The 15324-nt window shown below is 42.0% G+C and overlaps 1 protein-coding gene across 5 annotated transcripts in view; it reads left to right on the forward strand.

The window, feature by feature from the left end:
• FAXC (failed axon connections homolog, metaxin like GST domain containing) overlaps positions 1 to 15324 on the forward strand; it is a 92424-nt gene that overhangs the window by 44032 nt on the left and 33068 nt on the right. The window lies entirely within an intron of this gene.

The raw sequence follows: 15324 nt of genomic DNA on the forward strand, positions 1-15324 counted from the left end.
TGTTGGCTAGAGGTGGCCGGGCCGATGTGACTCTGTGCTGGTCAGAGCTCAAGTCTTAGCTATTAGTTGTCAGTTCAGAAAGACATCACTTGAATTCAGGAACTTCTGTGTGTTAAATGATGGTTTCTCTTGGGGACAACTAATGTGCAGGGAGCCAAGCCCTCTATGAGACTAGTCATGTGACCTGGCCCCTTGGGACCACGTATTTCGCCTGGGGAAGGTGGGCTTTTGCTATCTTTTGGCACCCTCATTTCCATTCTAGAGCATATTGTATTCTTCACCTCCTCTGGGAAGTGGGGTTTGGGGTTTGTTTTGTTGAAACCCATGTGGTGCTCCAGGAACTGGGGGCTGTGCTAGGTAGGACCTGCCCCTTGCAGGGTGACTCACTCTGACTGGCTCCTTCCCTGTTCTGGACTCCAGATGCTTACTGGACCTGGTGTCCTCCCCCGAGCCCTGGCCTGCCGGTGGAGATCCCAACAGCAGATCCAGCTCTTGGCCAGCTTTGGTCTGTAGGGATGGGGTTGATGCTATCCAGACCTTCTGGTGCTCTGCCTTTCTAGGCCCCAAAGGGCCTGCCTGAAGGAGGTGTGAGTAGAATTAGCTTCAAGTTCACTTTGTTCCCATGGAAACAGTACTGGACTCGAAGCCTCACAAGAACGTGGGCCATTTCCTCCTTAGGGAGCAGCTTATCTGCTGCTTCCTTTCCAGCTCACACTGTGGGGAGCCCCGGAAGCCAGATACTGAGTCCTCAAAGTTAAGCCAGAGATTATGCCAGTAAAGTGCTGTTCTTTTCTAAAAACTTCATAGTGTTGGTTCCTTAACCAGGGAGGGGTGATCATCACTTTTCTGGAGCACTTCTGGTTGGGAGAACCAGGGAGCAGGGGGACGGCGAAAAGAACAATGATAATTGCCCACATTTCTCTGACACTTAATGACTTAGCAAAATGCTTCTTCCCCAATTACAGCGAGATGGGAGATAGATCTATTGTCAGTAGCTAGGTTGGATACCTGGCAAGTTTTCCAAACACCATCAAGTCTAGATGATTTCCTGAGATGAGACATTGATTGATTCGGCTACTTGAAAAGCAGGAGTTTGCTGGAGTTCTCTTCCATGGGCGGGCCTGGAGAACACTCTAGGCTCTCATAGGAGAAGCACTTTTGTTGCCTTTGGGGAGGGAGAGGCTCTTTGGCTGAACATCAGACATGTGGCCTGTTTGTTTGTTTTATAGCCTATGAGCTAAGAATCATTTTTACATTATTAAAATGTAAGGGAAAAAATGCAACAGAGATCAAATATGGCCCAGAAAGCCTAAAATATTTATCATGCGAAGCTCCATAGAAGTTTGCTTACCTCTGCCCTAAATGAGTACCCATGCTTAGGTTGGGCTGTGACAGGTTCCCTGACAGAGATCTGTGTTTGGTGCTCTGGAGACATGGCAGGAGCAGGGGTGAAATGGGGTGGAGAGCTTGGGAGGGCCAGAGAAGAGGCGGCAGTCATGTGGCCTCAGAAGGTAAAGAGTTGTCCCAAGAAAGAAAATAAGGAGGAACCGTCTGGGCAAATCATAAGAAAAGGAGTTATGAGTGAGGGGCATTTTGGAATCGTGGTCAAAATGAAGGTTAAAACGTAGTTTGGGGCCATATTATCAAAGGTAGTAATTATGCTAAGAGACTTTATCATGCAGAAAACATGGAGGTGGTGCAGACTTCTGAATATTAGAGAGAAAGAGCCATATTTGTGATTTATAAAAGTGGCTCTGTTGGTGTCATAGCAGATGGCTTAGGCCTGAGTGGGCAAGTGGTAAAGATATGTACTGAAAATAGTACATATCTATAGATATAGTTTAAAAAATCGTGATTAAATTAAAATAAAAAATTAAATTTAAACAAAAAAATTAATTGAAAAGGATGATATCTTAATGTTGGAAAGGAGGAGACAAAATTATTTATAGAAATTTATGGGATTATATAGCTAAAATACTAGGGAATCAAAATTACAGTTAATGAGACAGTTCAGTAAGTTTACAAAATTATAGACATCCAGATGGCCACCAGACACATGAAAAGATGCTCAGTGTCATTCATCATCAGGGAAATGCAAATCAAAACCACAATGAGATATTACCTCACACCTGTCAGAATGACTAAAATCAGCAACACAGGAAACAACAGTCGTTGGTGAGGATGCAGAGAAAGGGGAACCCTCTTTGGTGGGAATGCAAATTGGTGCAGCCATTGTGGAAATCTGTATGGAGGTTCCTCAAAAAGCTAATAATATACTACCCTAGGATCCAGGAATGGCACTATTGGGTGTTTACCCCCAAAATACAAAACCATCAGCTCAAAGAGATACATGCACCCTTATGTTTATTGCAACATTATTTACAATAGCTAAACTATGGAAGCAGCCCAAGTGTCCATTGATAAATGAATGGATAAAGAAGATATGAGATGTATGTATGTGTGTGTATACAAACATATATATATATATATGAATATTACTCAGCCATAGAAAAGAATGAAATCTTGCCATTTGAAATACCATTGACAGAGCTAGGAGTATTATGGTTAGTGAAATAAGTCAGAGAAAGACAAATACAATCTCAAATATGATCTCACTCATATGTGGAATTTAAGAAACAAAACAAACAAGCAAAGGAAACAAAAAAGGAGACAGAGACAAACCAAGAAACAGACTCTTAACATAGAGAACAAGGGGATCCCTGGGTGGTTCAGCAGTTTACCTTCGGCCCATGGGGTGATCCTGGAGTCCAGGGGTCGAGTCCTGCAGGCTTGTCCCTCTGCCTGCGTCTCTGCCTCTCTCTCTGTGTCTCTCATGAATAGATAAATCTTTAAAAAACAAAACCAAAACCAAAAAAACAATAGAGAACAAACTGATGGTTACCAGAGGGAAGGTAGGTGGGGGAGGGGGAAAATAGGGGATGGGGATTAAAGAGTACATGCATCATGATAAGATAAAATGATGAAAAGTTTACAAAGTTACAAACATGTAAATCTTGATATCGCAAATAACCAATTAGAAAATATAATTTAAAATTTCCATTTATAATAATAAAATCAAAATATTAGAAATACTATAAATATTAGAATATGATTATATTAAAATATTAGACATATGATTAAAATATTAAAATATTAGAAATATGATGTATGAGAAATATTCATGTCCTACAGAAATAAAATTAAGCAGTCCTAATAAGAGATCGAAAGTTTTTTTAGAAAATGGAGAGTAGAGACGCCTGGGTGGCTCAGTGGTTGAGCATCTACCTTTGGCTCAGGGCATTGTCCCAGGATCTTGGGATCGAACCCCGCATCGCGCTCCCCAAAGGGAGCCTGTGTCTCTCTCTGCCTGTGTCTCTGCCTCTCTCTGTGTGTCTCTCATGAATAAATAAATAAAAATCTTAAAAAAAAAAAGAAAATAGAGAGTATACTTTCATTCATTCATTTGAGAGTGATGCCTCTAAGCCAGAGATCAAACCTGGTTCCATCACTTCCTAGCTCTGTGACCTTGGGCAAGTTTCTTAACTTCTCTAGGCCTGGGTTTCCTTATGTGTAAAATGGTGAAAAGAAAAAGAGCACATGTAACGTGCCCAGAATAGTGCCTGGCAGGTAGTAAGCAATCAAGTAACAAGTAAGTGTAAAGCACAACTGCAACAAGGGCAGGAAGCAGAGGTTTGTGGTGCTGCGAGAGCTGATGATGGGGGTAGGCTTGCCTAGTCTCCAGTTGGGCATGTTCCCACATCTCCTTTGGGCAGGTGTGTGTGTTTGAAGCGGAGATACCACACAGAGTGGATGCCTTTCACCTCGTGTGAGAATTGCATATATTGCCTATTTCTATCCCTTCCCCAAAGGATAAGAATCGAAAAAGCACAGAAGACATAAAAATCAAGAACAGAAAAGTTAGGTTTCTGAGAAGCAGTGTGGCTGGAGACAGGAAATCTTGTGGCCACAGGAGAGAGGGATTTCTGGAGTCAGATCCCCAGGGTTCGGGGTTCGCATCTTGGGCTCCACCACTTAACAGCTTTGTGACTTCCCATGAACAACTTGAACTTTTTCATCTACAAAATGGATGTGAGAACAATGCCTACATCATAGAGTGCGAGGTCTCAATGAGCATTTATGTAATGTACTTAACCATAGTGTTTGGCCCATAAAAAATGCTGAGAAGTATTAGCTATTATCATTATCACGGTCACAAGTTTTGTATGTACCAGGACTCAATCAAGAACATTGTTTTCTGAGAAAAAAGCCTGAAAAAACCTTTCCTCTGATTTTTAACATTTGTTAATTGTAGAAACTTGGGGAGGTTCAGAAGAACACAGAGAAGGAAACTAAGTCACCGTAACCTTATAACTTACTGCTTGCTAACCACCGTTGCCCATTTGGTACACATCTTTTCAATATTTTATTTATTTATTTATTTATGTATTTATGTATGTATTTATTTATTTATTTATTTATGATAGTCACAGAGAGAGAGAGAGAGAGAGAGAGAGAGAGAGAGAGGCAGAGACACAGGCAGAGGGAGAAGCAGGCTCCATGCACCGGGAGCCCGACGTGGGATTCGATCCCGGGTCTCCAGGATCGCGCCCTGGGCCAAAGGCAGGCGCTAAACCGCTGCACCACCCAGGGATCCCCTCTTTTCAATATTTTTATGTGTAATTTTGAAACACATATATTTCTGTAGATGCACACATACACGTAATTTTCCAACCTGTCTTTTCCTCACTTAATATATTGCAAATATTTTTTTCTACACTATATAATGCCATGTGCCAGGTATCACACTTGATGCTATGAAAACTGACACAAACCTCATCAGCCAAAACCCTGTTTTGCCTTGCCTCTTTATATATTTCTGTTCTACCATTAATCCTGAGTCTATAGGTATGAATTTGACGTGGAAGGGAAGTAAGACAGAATGAATATAAGAAAATAAGAATACAGCTGTGTGTCCTGAGTTAGCACAGAGATCTCCGGCTCTGATCATTTGACAGGGGAAGTAAGAAAGAAGATGGAATCTGGTACACGGTGGTGGCAATACCACCTGTTTGGCAGATGAAGAAACTGAGGCATGGAAAGGTTGAGTGACTTGCCCACAGTTACACAAACAGTAAAAAGAGAAGTTGGTGAACAAGTTGGGCACAGCCCTGAGCTGCTAGAGCTACCACCTGAGGGAGATAGTCGCAAACATTTATAAAATGGGAAGACTTGTGAGAAGTACCACGTAGAGAAGTACTAGGTGCAAGGAAGGAGCTTTTGCAGGAGAGACTAGTGTGGTGATTGTGGTGGTGGTGGTGGGGGCAGTTATGCAAGGCTTCTTTGAGAAGATGACACTTCCAGCCTCTGAAAGAAAAGCTAGAATTAGGCAGGTGTATGTGTGAGGAGGAGGGACGTTGTGGGACAGGAGACTAGCATGGAACGTAGAAGGGACATCACATATGAAGGCTGTAACATGAAAAGCAGCCAGAAGGAAAAGATGGCTCTAGTGTGTTAGAAACCGTGTGAGAACTGAAGTGTGGCATGAGGCAGAGGTAGGCAGGGCTAGATCACACAGGTCTTCTATATCGCTTAAATAAGCTTGGCCTTTGTTCTAACAAGAATGGAAGCTGTCAGAGGTTGAAAGTAGGGAAGCAGCGTGACTTTATTTATGTTTATGCACTGGAGGGGCCAAATGTGGATTTGGGGGCCCAGGGAGGACACTGTTGCAGTCCAGGAAAGATAATCTATGGTGATAGAGTTGGACGTAAGATTATGGTTTAGAGCCATATTCTAAAGCAGAATTGACTACAATTTGGTGACTTGATAGATGTGTGTGTGGGGAGAAGAGGCAATGATGGAGAGGGCCAGGGTTAGGAATAACCAAATTCTTGACATGAACACTTGGTAAACGAAATATTCAGAGTTGGAGAATGCTGGAGAAGGGGGGAAGGTCATGAATTTCAGGTGGGAGTACGCAGTCTCAGATCCCTGTGAGACAGACACAAGTGGAGACAGAGCATATGATAAAGGTGCCCTTTTGAATCGGTACAGAAAAGACAGATTAATTCAGTAAATGGTGTTGCGACAGCTGGCTAACCATTTGGGACAAAATAAGTACAGTCCCCCTGACTTTATGTCATACACCTGAATAAATTCCAAATGGATTAAGCATTTAAATGGAAAAAAAAACCCTAATGGTATCAGGTTAAAATATGAGAGATTTTTATATAATCTTGAACTTGGGAAAGCTTTTCTAAATATGGTACCAAAGAGAGAAGTGACAAAAGAAAAGTTAGATTGCTAGATTTCTTGAGAAAAATAAAGCCACCTGGATGTCAATAATGACCATAAATAAAATTAAAATGGAAATGAAAGATGGAAAAATGTTTGCAACATGTGACAAAAGAATTAATGTAACCATTTGAAGAAGTTCTATAAATCAGTAAGAAAAGTGAATACTTGAAGGAGAAAACTGAGCAAAAGTCATAAAAAGAGAATTGGCAAAGATAACACAAATGATTAATAAATACATGAAAGATGTTCAACCTCTTTAGTAATCAGAGCAATGCAAGTTAACAAATGAGGCACCACTCTGTCAGCCAGGTGGGCAAAGTTGTTTTGTTTTATTTTCCTTTAATGTGATGCATTGGTGGGGGTGTGAAGGAGGCGCTGACATACTCTATTGATAGGAATAAAAATTAGTACAGGGACGCCTGGGTGGCTCAGCAGTTGAGCGTTTGCCTTTGGCTTAGGGCTTGACCCCGAGGTCCTGGGATCAAGTTTTTCACTGGGCTGCCCGCAGGGAGCCTGCTTCTCCCTCTGCCTGTGTCTCTGCCTCTGTCTCTCTGTGTCTCTCATGAATAAGTAAAAAAATCTTTAAAAAAAAAAAAAAAGAATGGATAAATAAAAATCTTAAAAACAAAAAAACAAAAAAACTAGTACATACTTCCTGGAGTTGAGTTCCACAGTTTCAAAAGCCATAATATTTTACATATTTACTTATTAAATAATTCAAAAAATCAGGAATCAAAGCTTTAAACCTTAACAAGAAGAAAAAGGGAGAAATGTCAAATTCTGTGCTTCGGATCCCAAACCGAGTCGCACAAATATAGGGTGGGGGGAGAGACATGTGAAAGAGAGACTTTCAGGATTATAGTGGATTTCATTCTCTGTCACCAGTGTGATGGACTATCAAGGAAGCTAATGAAAACCTAGCTTATTTAACGCAGCATGGTGTCTCTAGATTTATTTATAAACAGGATTATGAAACATTGCAATGTTTTTTTTTCCCAAGATTTTATTTATTTATTTGACACAGAGAGAGCGAGCACAAGCAGGGGAAGTGGCAGGCAGGGGGAGAAGCAGAGCAGGCTTCACGCTGAGCAGGACTCCATCCCAGGACCCTGGGATCATGACCTGAGCCGAAGGCAGACACCTAATCAACCGAGCCACCCCGGTTCCCAAAACACTGCAATCTAACAGTTAGTAATAATGTGGGTTTTCTGTTTGGAGTCCCTAGTCTTTGTGATGGTAATGGGAGACTGAAGTTACTTTAGGCCCTTGATGCTGTCTTTCCCATCCTCTTCTCTCCACTCCTATTGCCAACTTTCCCTTCTTTCAGCTGGATGGCTTCTGAAGGTTTAACCAAGACAGGACACATATAAATTAGTGTATCTTGAGGTGCTCACCTGTGGATCATTAGTAATTTGCGTTTTTCTCTAGAATGGTATCATTTCATCAGTCCTCTTTGGTCACAGACATACTTAAGGAAATTATTATTACTTCAGAGGATCTTCTAAAGGGCTAAGCAGTAGGGACGCCTGGGTGGCTCAGTGGTTGAGCATCTGTCTTTGGCTCAGGGCGTGATCCTGGGGTCCTGGGATCAAGTCCTGCCTTGGGCTCCCTGCACAGAGCCTGCTTCTCCCTCTGCCTATGTCTGCCTCTCTTTTTGTGTGTCTCTCATGAATAAATAAACAAAATCTTAAAAAAAAAAAAAGGGCAAAGCAGTGAGCTGTGGTGTCAGGAGGTGGGAGTCCAGTGGACTGAGGTTTGTAGTTTGTAAAACAGCTTGGGACAACTAAAACTTTTTTTTATTTTAAGGGTACAAAGTTAAATGACAACACGGAGAAGGTCAAAGCACTCAATTCATAATTTGCTTCTATATAGGTAAGAACTGAAATCTAAACTAGGTGAGAAGGTCGCAAAAGAGCACTTTGGTATTTTCAAACAACTAAAAGACTAACAAGCAAACTAATTATTTGAATGTTACTTATTTATTTATTTATTTATTTAGATTTTGTTTATTTATTCATGAGAGACATACAGAGAGAGGCTCAGAGACACAGGCAGAGGGAGAAGCAGGCTCCATGTGGGGAGCCCGATGCGCAACTTGATCCCGGGACTCCAGGATCACACCCTGAGCCAAAGGCAGACAGATGCTCAACCACTGAGCCACCCAGGCATCCCCTGAATGTTATTTTTGTATTAGTTACACACTAAATGAACGTTGGGCTCTTGGGAAACAAAGATGAATAAGAATGGTCTCTACTTTGAAGAAGCTTATAAACCAGTAACATTGGAGTCTCTCAGCCCAAACAATGTCCTAGGATGTGAAAAATTTTCCGTTTGATCTTGGAATTTCGAATGTAATCTTTCAGAAACAGGAAGAATAGGAGCATGTCAGAAGATATAGATGGAATTGTCCCTATTTCCAAAAAGGGAGGGAGAAGTAGATTCTGATAGTGAAATAAAATACTAGAATAAATTATTAAATAAATGGTTAGTTTTCACAAAGAACTATCTTGGTTCATTGTGAAGGAGTCATACCAAAAAGTGACTACTGTGTCTTCTTGACATGGACTTACTAATTGGATAGACTATATCTTGATTTATTCAAATCATTGGATACCATCTCTCACGATATCCTTTTTTAAAAAATTATTATTATTTTTTTCTCACGATATTCTTGTGGGCAAGATGGCTGGGTTTCAAAGGGGGCTTCTTGGGGGCATATGGTGCCACCAGCTTTCCTTGAGTGCTCCGATAGGGACTAGAGGGAGCCCAAGCAGTTTGGACTCTCTCCACCTGTTTTACCTAGAACAGCTCCCTAGTTACCTGTTTATATATTGGACATCTATTGCATTTTGGTTTGATAGAGAACTTTTCCTACAAAAGAAAAAAAAATTGAAAGTCCCCGGATTAACTAGTGGATTTGTGGTTGAGTGACTGTATCTTTACTCTGCCAATCAATGGCTTGATATCACCTAAAGAGAGCTCTCCAGGGGCTCTGTTTTTGACTTTTCTCAGTGACCAGTTGACAACTTCAAAGGCATGGTTTTTGAATGTTTCTAGATAAAGAACTGGGTGGGAAAATTAGGAATCAAAGCTTTGAATCTTAGCAGGAAGAAACCTAATAGGGAGAAATGTCAAAATCTGTACTTAGGTCCCCAAACTGAATTGCACAAATATAGGGTGAGGGAGAGACATGTGAAAAAGAGACTTTAGGATTATGATGGATTTCAGTCTCAGGATGTCACCAGTGTGATGGGATGTCAAAGAAGTTAATAAAAACCTAACCTGTTTAACACAATACAGTGTTTCAAATTAACACTTGTTTCTCTAAGGAAACATTTCTGGATCTTTCCTTGTGTCAGGCAAACCTATTCCTTGCCCCCAGGCACTTGGTGCTTCCTTCCTTCCTTCCTTGTACCTTCTTTTAATGATTTGGTTTGGCAGTCTCCTCAGCTCGACTGTGCCAGGCCTGGTGTTTTCATTTCTGTCTCTAGGGTGTGACCAAGTACCTAAGCAAGTGTTTGTTGAACAAAGGAGTTCAACAAAATGTTAAGTTCTGGGATCCATCTTTTAAAGGAACTTGACCAAACCAGGGTGTATCCAGAGAAAGGTGGTTAGGAAGGGGGTTCATCTCAAAATAATTGTATGCAAGAATTTGAGGATCCTGGGGGAGGATGGTCTGCAGAAGTGATGATGTATGGGTCATTTAGCAGCTTTTTTCAAATATTGGAAGTGGGTACTGATTTAGGTGTTGTGGCAGATGATGGATGTATTTGGGGAGAGGAGAGTGTGGGGTGGGTATGTGGGGGAAGGCAACAGATTACGACTCAGGGTAAGGGAGCACGTTAAAACAGATGGGTTCTGAGTTGGAAGGGCTTGTCTTGTGATGTGGTAGCAGTGGCTGTTCTTCGGAATTACTCCAAGGTGAGACTGATGACCTCCATCAGCCTCAACCATCTGCCATGATCAACCATCATCACAGGTGCTGAGATCTTTAACTGGGGATGGTCTCTGGCACGTCCTTCCAGTTCTCATGGTTTCATGATTTTATATTCATCCTCCAGAGAGGAGGGCAGAGATGGCTTTCCAAGTTACAAAACAAGGCAGAGGCCAAAGTAGAGATCACTCGAGCTCTGGTTGATCTTTTGGATTGTGATTTATGTTAGGCTACCACTCCTGCCTTCTGAGGGCCCGGCGCTATATAAACCTCTCTTCCAATCTTCTACTTTTTTTTTCTTAAAGTTTTTTTTTACTCAAAGGCTTTTGGAGGGGATTTTGTTTTGTTTTGAAGCAAGCTTGGGAATAGGCTATTTTAATAGCTGCTCTTCCTACCCCGTTTAATTATATTATGCAAACAGCACTGACTGCATTACAGTAGGTGTTTTGGCCTAGGGTGGAAGTCGCCTGGGACATAGCAGCCGCACACAGCGCCGCCCAGTAAAAGTGACAGGGTGGGAGGTGGGCGGGGGAAGCCTTCAGGACTAGGCACTAGAAAGAAGACGAGAAGCATTAGGTTTTATCTACCACACATGAGCACATTTAGCATATGTTGAGTGTGAACAGAGGGAAGAGGAAGAAAGACATAGAAGTAATTTTGCCTGTCAATCTAGCTAGAAAGATAAACACACAGATAAAAGAAGAAAATAATAGACGCTAAAAGGAATGTTTTGGAACCTCAGAGCAGTGTTTCCTAATGGGGGTTCTAAGCCCTTTCCAAATTACAGGCACCTCCCTAGCATAATGGTGGTTCTCAACTCTGATTGCTCATTAGATCACCTCAGGGGCTTATAAAACACAGCTGCACAGGCCCTATGCCAGGCCAGATTATTCAGATCTCTGGGAGTGGGGTCTGGGGAAAGGTATTTTTTCAACTGAGCAGGTGATTCAAATATGTCTGTAATCTGGGCAGCTGAGGAGGTCAGAAGGGCTGGCCTGGGTGCTAGGTGCTGGGAAGAGGACTGGGTGGGTAAAGACCATGGAAGGGGCCCCAGGAAGGCACTAGGCCTTGGTTTAGGCAGATATCGAAAGGGAGAAAACTCAGAACAAGCTGAGCCTATTCATTTTTGTCTCCAGGGTAATCCTGGTTGGGTCTGTGCACATGGTGCTGGACTTTCAGACAGATACACTAAACATTTTTGACAGCATCTTCAAAATGTTATATCTTACAACACCCCTGAGAGCAAGTTATTTTACAGATAAGAAAGCCCAGCAAGGGTCAGAGAGGTGAGGAAGTGGGTCTCAGGCTGCTCAGCTAATGGTGATGCTTTTCTTTGGCTCTAGTACAACTTTGGAATGTTTGCACTGATGGCTTGTTAAGATCACACTCAGGGACAGTAATCCTGGGCTTGGAAACCATAAATTCTACTTTTACCTATATTGATTCCAGGGAGTGCCTAAGCTTTTTACAAGCTCCTATAGGAAGGAGTCCTGTACTCATCTCCTGAGTGGAAGTGATTTACTCTGAAAGGGCTATACATATTATCCAGTAACTCTGAATTGCTTGCAGCCCACTAATGGCATCAACTCTTCTTTTCAGGCATCCTCTCCAATCTAGATTTTCAGAGGGAGGAGGGAGGAATGGCTAGCCAGGGGCTCGTGGGACCAGGTTCTGCTCATGGTGTTTGCACCCACAAGGGAACTAGGCAGTCGGGGGCCCAGGTTGTGGCTTGTTTTTTTTTCCATTCTCATTGTTGCTATCTCAGTGGGTACAAATACGTTGGCTATTCATGAAAACAAGACAAAAAAAAAAAAAGACTTAGCAAAATAAAATTAAATGCTAATGAGTACTGAGTTTTTAGAAATATTTGCAGCTTATTTTGCAACACAAACTGGTTGGTATAATTGTGACAGAAGCGACCTGGTCTCTATTCTGGGGGCATGTTGGCTGTTTCTTCCTCTGGGAGAAGTGTCTTTGACTTTGCGTTTAAAATTTCAAGGTTCTAATCCTGAATGATTAGAAGAATGAAAAATTCACAAGATAGCACCCTTTGGATAACAGGCTTTTAAAATCTTTACCAGTACACATCGTTTCCTAGTGTTGCCAGATATGGAAGCCCTTCCGCATTTGTGTTCTGTTTGGGCTGATTTGCCTGCATAAAATTCATGGAGTCAGACTGTCTAACTCAGGGAGGAATTATAGATAAATGATGACCTGATGTATCATGCATTAAGTCCTTGGTGAACCCACCAACATTCTTATTTAAAATATTCAATTTATATTAAAAAAACTAACCAACATTTAAAACATTGGGGGAAAATGTAGATATTTTTCATCATTGTATCACCTAACTCAGTAACAGTTTTCTCTTTCCCTGTATCTCCCACATGCATATTTTTAGGAAATATCATTTCTGATGTACACATCTCTTTGTATTCTGTTCATTTTTTTAAAAAAAGCAAATGCCAAAATTAAACGTGCTTTACTTTTGAGGAATTATTACTTTAAATAGACTTAGGAGTGAAATTACTAAAAAAAAAAAAAAAAAAAAAAAGGAGTGAAATTACTGGGTGAAAGATTATGAACATGGTTAGGTCTGTTCCTAGGCATTGCCATGGTGTTTTCCAAAAGAGAAGCACAGATTTTACAAAGGGACCAGTAAAAGACTGAGATCTCAGTTTCACTGAAGGCTTACCAGTAACTGTTCTGATTCCTTAAAAAAAAAAAAGAAAAGAAAAAAGAAAAAATCATTTACCACTTTATTCATTATGAACTCTTATCTTCAGGTTGCTCTGTATTTATTCTGGTTCCTTAATCACCTGTAAGAATTATTTTCCCCTTTTTATTTGTCCTAATTGTTTCTTATGTGACTTAGCCGTTTCAATTCTCTGAATTTGAGGTTTCCTTAAAATGTAATTGATCTATTTATATCTCACAGATCTACTCTCAGTGATATTTGAAGCAAATATTTTCTCAGTCTCGCTTGGAATCTTAAAGATGCATGCAGATGGACAGTCTGACTCATGGTTTTCCTCGTCCATCCTGACCCTACTGTAGGCATCCACAGTGCTCGTGTGGGTGTTTGTCCAACACCTTCCAGCCTCGAACCCAACCCTGCAGAGGAAGGACCTCTGCTCCTTCCGTGGAGCTGCCCGCCTCCTCCCCGAGGCCAGCTCCAGACTCAGGGGGCACCTGGGACTGTTGACTTCGGACCAGGACCTCCGAAGGTCCTAGAGCAGCCTGGGTAGCCCACCTCACTCCCACACTTGATAATGGATTGCCTCTCAGCCTCAGCCTCCTTTTTCCTTCATCTCCCCACCCCACCATGTTGTCAGCCCCCTCCCCCCCATTTGACCTCACTGCCTCTCTGTCTTGTCTGAGGTCCATCATAGAAGCTGCTCTCATCCCTAGGATCCCCCATCCCCTCACCTTCCCCATCCAGCAGGGCTCCAGTCCCCCTGGTCAGCCTCGCTCTGCGGAGTCCCACCCCCTCCCTTCTTTCCCTCTTCAGGAAGTTTGGGTTCACATTCTTTCTTTTCTCTCTTCAACCTTTATTTCTTTACAGGTTCCTCCTACTTTACCAATATAAACCTCTCCCTTCTTTAAAAACATTCCTCCAGGTCTTGGGTGTGTTGAAGAACAAAAAATAGGGGGGCCTGGGTGACACAATTGCTTCAGCAACCAACTCTTGGTTTTGGCTCACGTCCCTATCTTGGGTTCCTGGGATCCAGCCCTGCCTTGGAGTCCGGGCTCTGGGCTCTGGGCTCCAGGCTCTGCCTGTTGAAGATTCTTTCCCTCTCTCCCCCCACTTTACTCTTCCCCTGTGCGCATGCACACTCGCTCTCATAAATAAATCTCTATCACTTATCTTATTCTATCTATCTATCTATCTATCTATCTATCTATCTATCTATCTATCTTTAAAAAAAGAACAAGGGATTCAAGCTCTCTGTCTCTGGAGGCTTCATCCTCCAATTTCAACTCCATAGATTCCCAGGCGCCCAGTGAGGGGGCATCAGTCTCTTGCTGTTTCAGGTGCTGCCCCGGTTCTTGGCTATAACCCACCAAAACGAGCAGGCAGTTAGTTTTTTCGTTTGTTTTTCTTTCTTTTTAGGAATTTTATTTATCTGATAGAGAGTAAGGGAGCACAAGCAAGGGGAGCGGGAGAGGGAGAAGAAGACCCTCCGCAGAGCAGGGAGCTGTAATGATCTTTTCTCCATGAAGAAATTTGGGCACAAAGAGGTACTTTACCCAGGAACACCCAGCTAGTAAGTGGTGGAGCTTAGATTTGAACTAAGTCATCTGGGAGAAGCCAGAGGCCCTTGCTGAACACCGTTTTAGCCCTTACCTTACCTTGGATCTGTCTGACCCTTCTTTCCTGCTTTTCCTTCGCAGGTTCCTTAAATACTGATGGCAAAGGGCATGAGATATTCTTTTTTATCCTTTTTTTTTTTTTTAATAAGAATGGGAGTTTATTTTTTTATTTTTTACAATTTTTTAAAAAGATTTTATTTATTTATAGAGACACACACAGAGAGAGGCAGAGACACAGGCAGAGGGAGAAGCAGGCTCCATGCAGGGAGCCTGATGTGGGATTTGATCCCAGGTCTCCAGGATCACGCCCTGGGCTGCAGGCAGCGCTAAACCGCTGCACCACCGGGGCTGCCCTATTCTTTTTTATCCTTAAGGTCTCCTAGATGGACTAAAAATTAAATTTATTTGAGATATATTAGCCAGAGAAGAGAAAAAGTTATATGTGCTGAGTGACCTAGTAATGAAATTGAGATCTAAAGAAATGACCAAGGCAGGCAGTTTTTAATACTTTTTAGACAAGGAGACAATCAATCTTTGAGGAACCGATAGGAAAAAGAAAACCATGGAAGCGCCATTTAGTAAGGAATTCTAAACAGAATTTGGGCTGAGGTCATAGATTAGTAAAAACACTGGTTGTCGATACAGCCCTCTTGCTCTAAATTTCCTACCTCTGGTGGGAAAGAGACACTCTCTTTGGCTTCTGGTTCAAGGAGGATGCCTTCCACGTGGGAGATTTATTTCCTGCTTTGGGGGCTGAGGAGGAGGGGCTGAGTGTGCTTGCA

This window comes from Vulpes lagopus, chromosome 1 (assembly GCF_018345385.1).
Source record: "Vulpes lagopus strain Blue_001 chromosome 1, ASM1834538v1, whole genome shotgun sequence".
NCBI classification, from domain to species: domain Eukaryota; kingdom Metazoa; phylum Chordata; class Mammalia; order Carnivora; family Canidae; genus Vulpes; species Vulpes lagopus.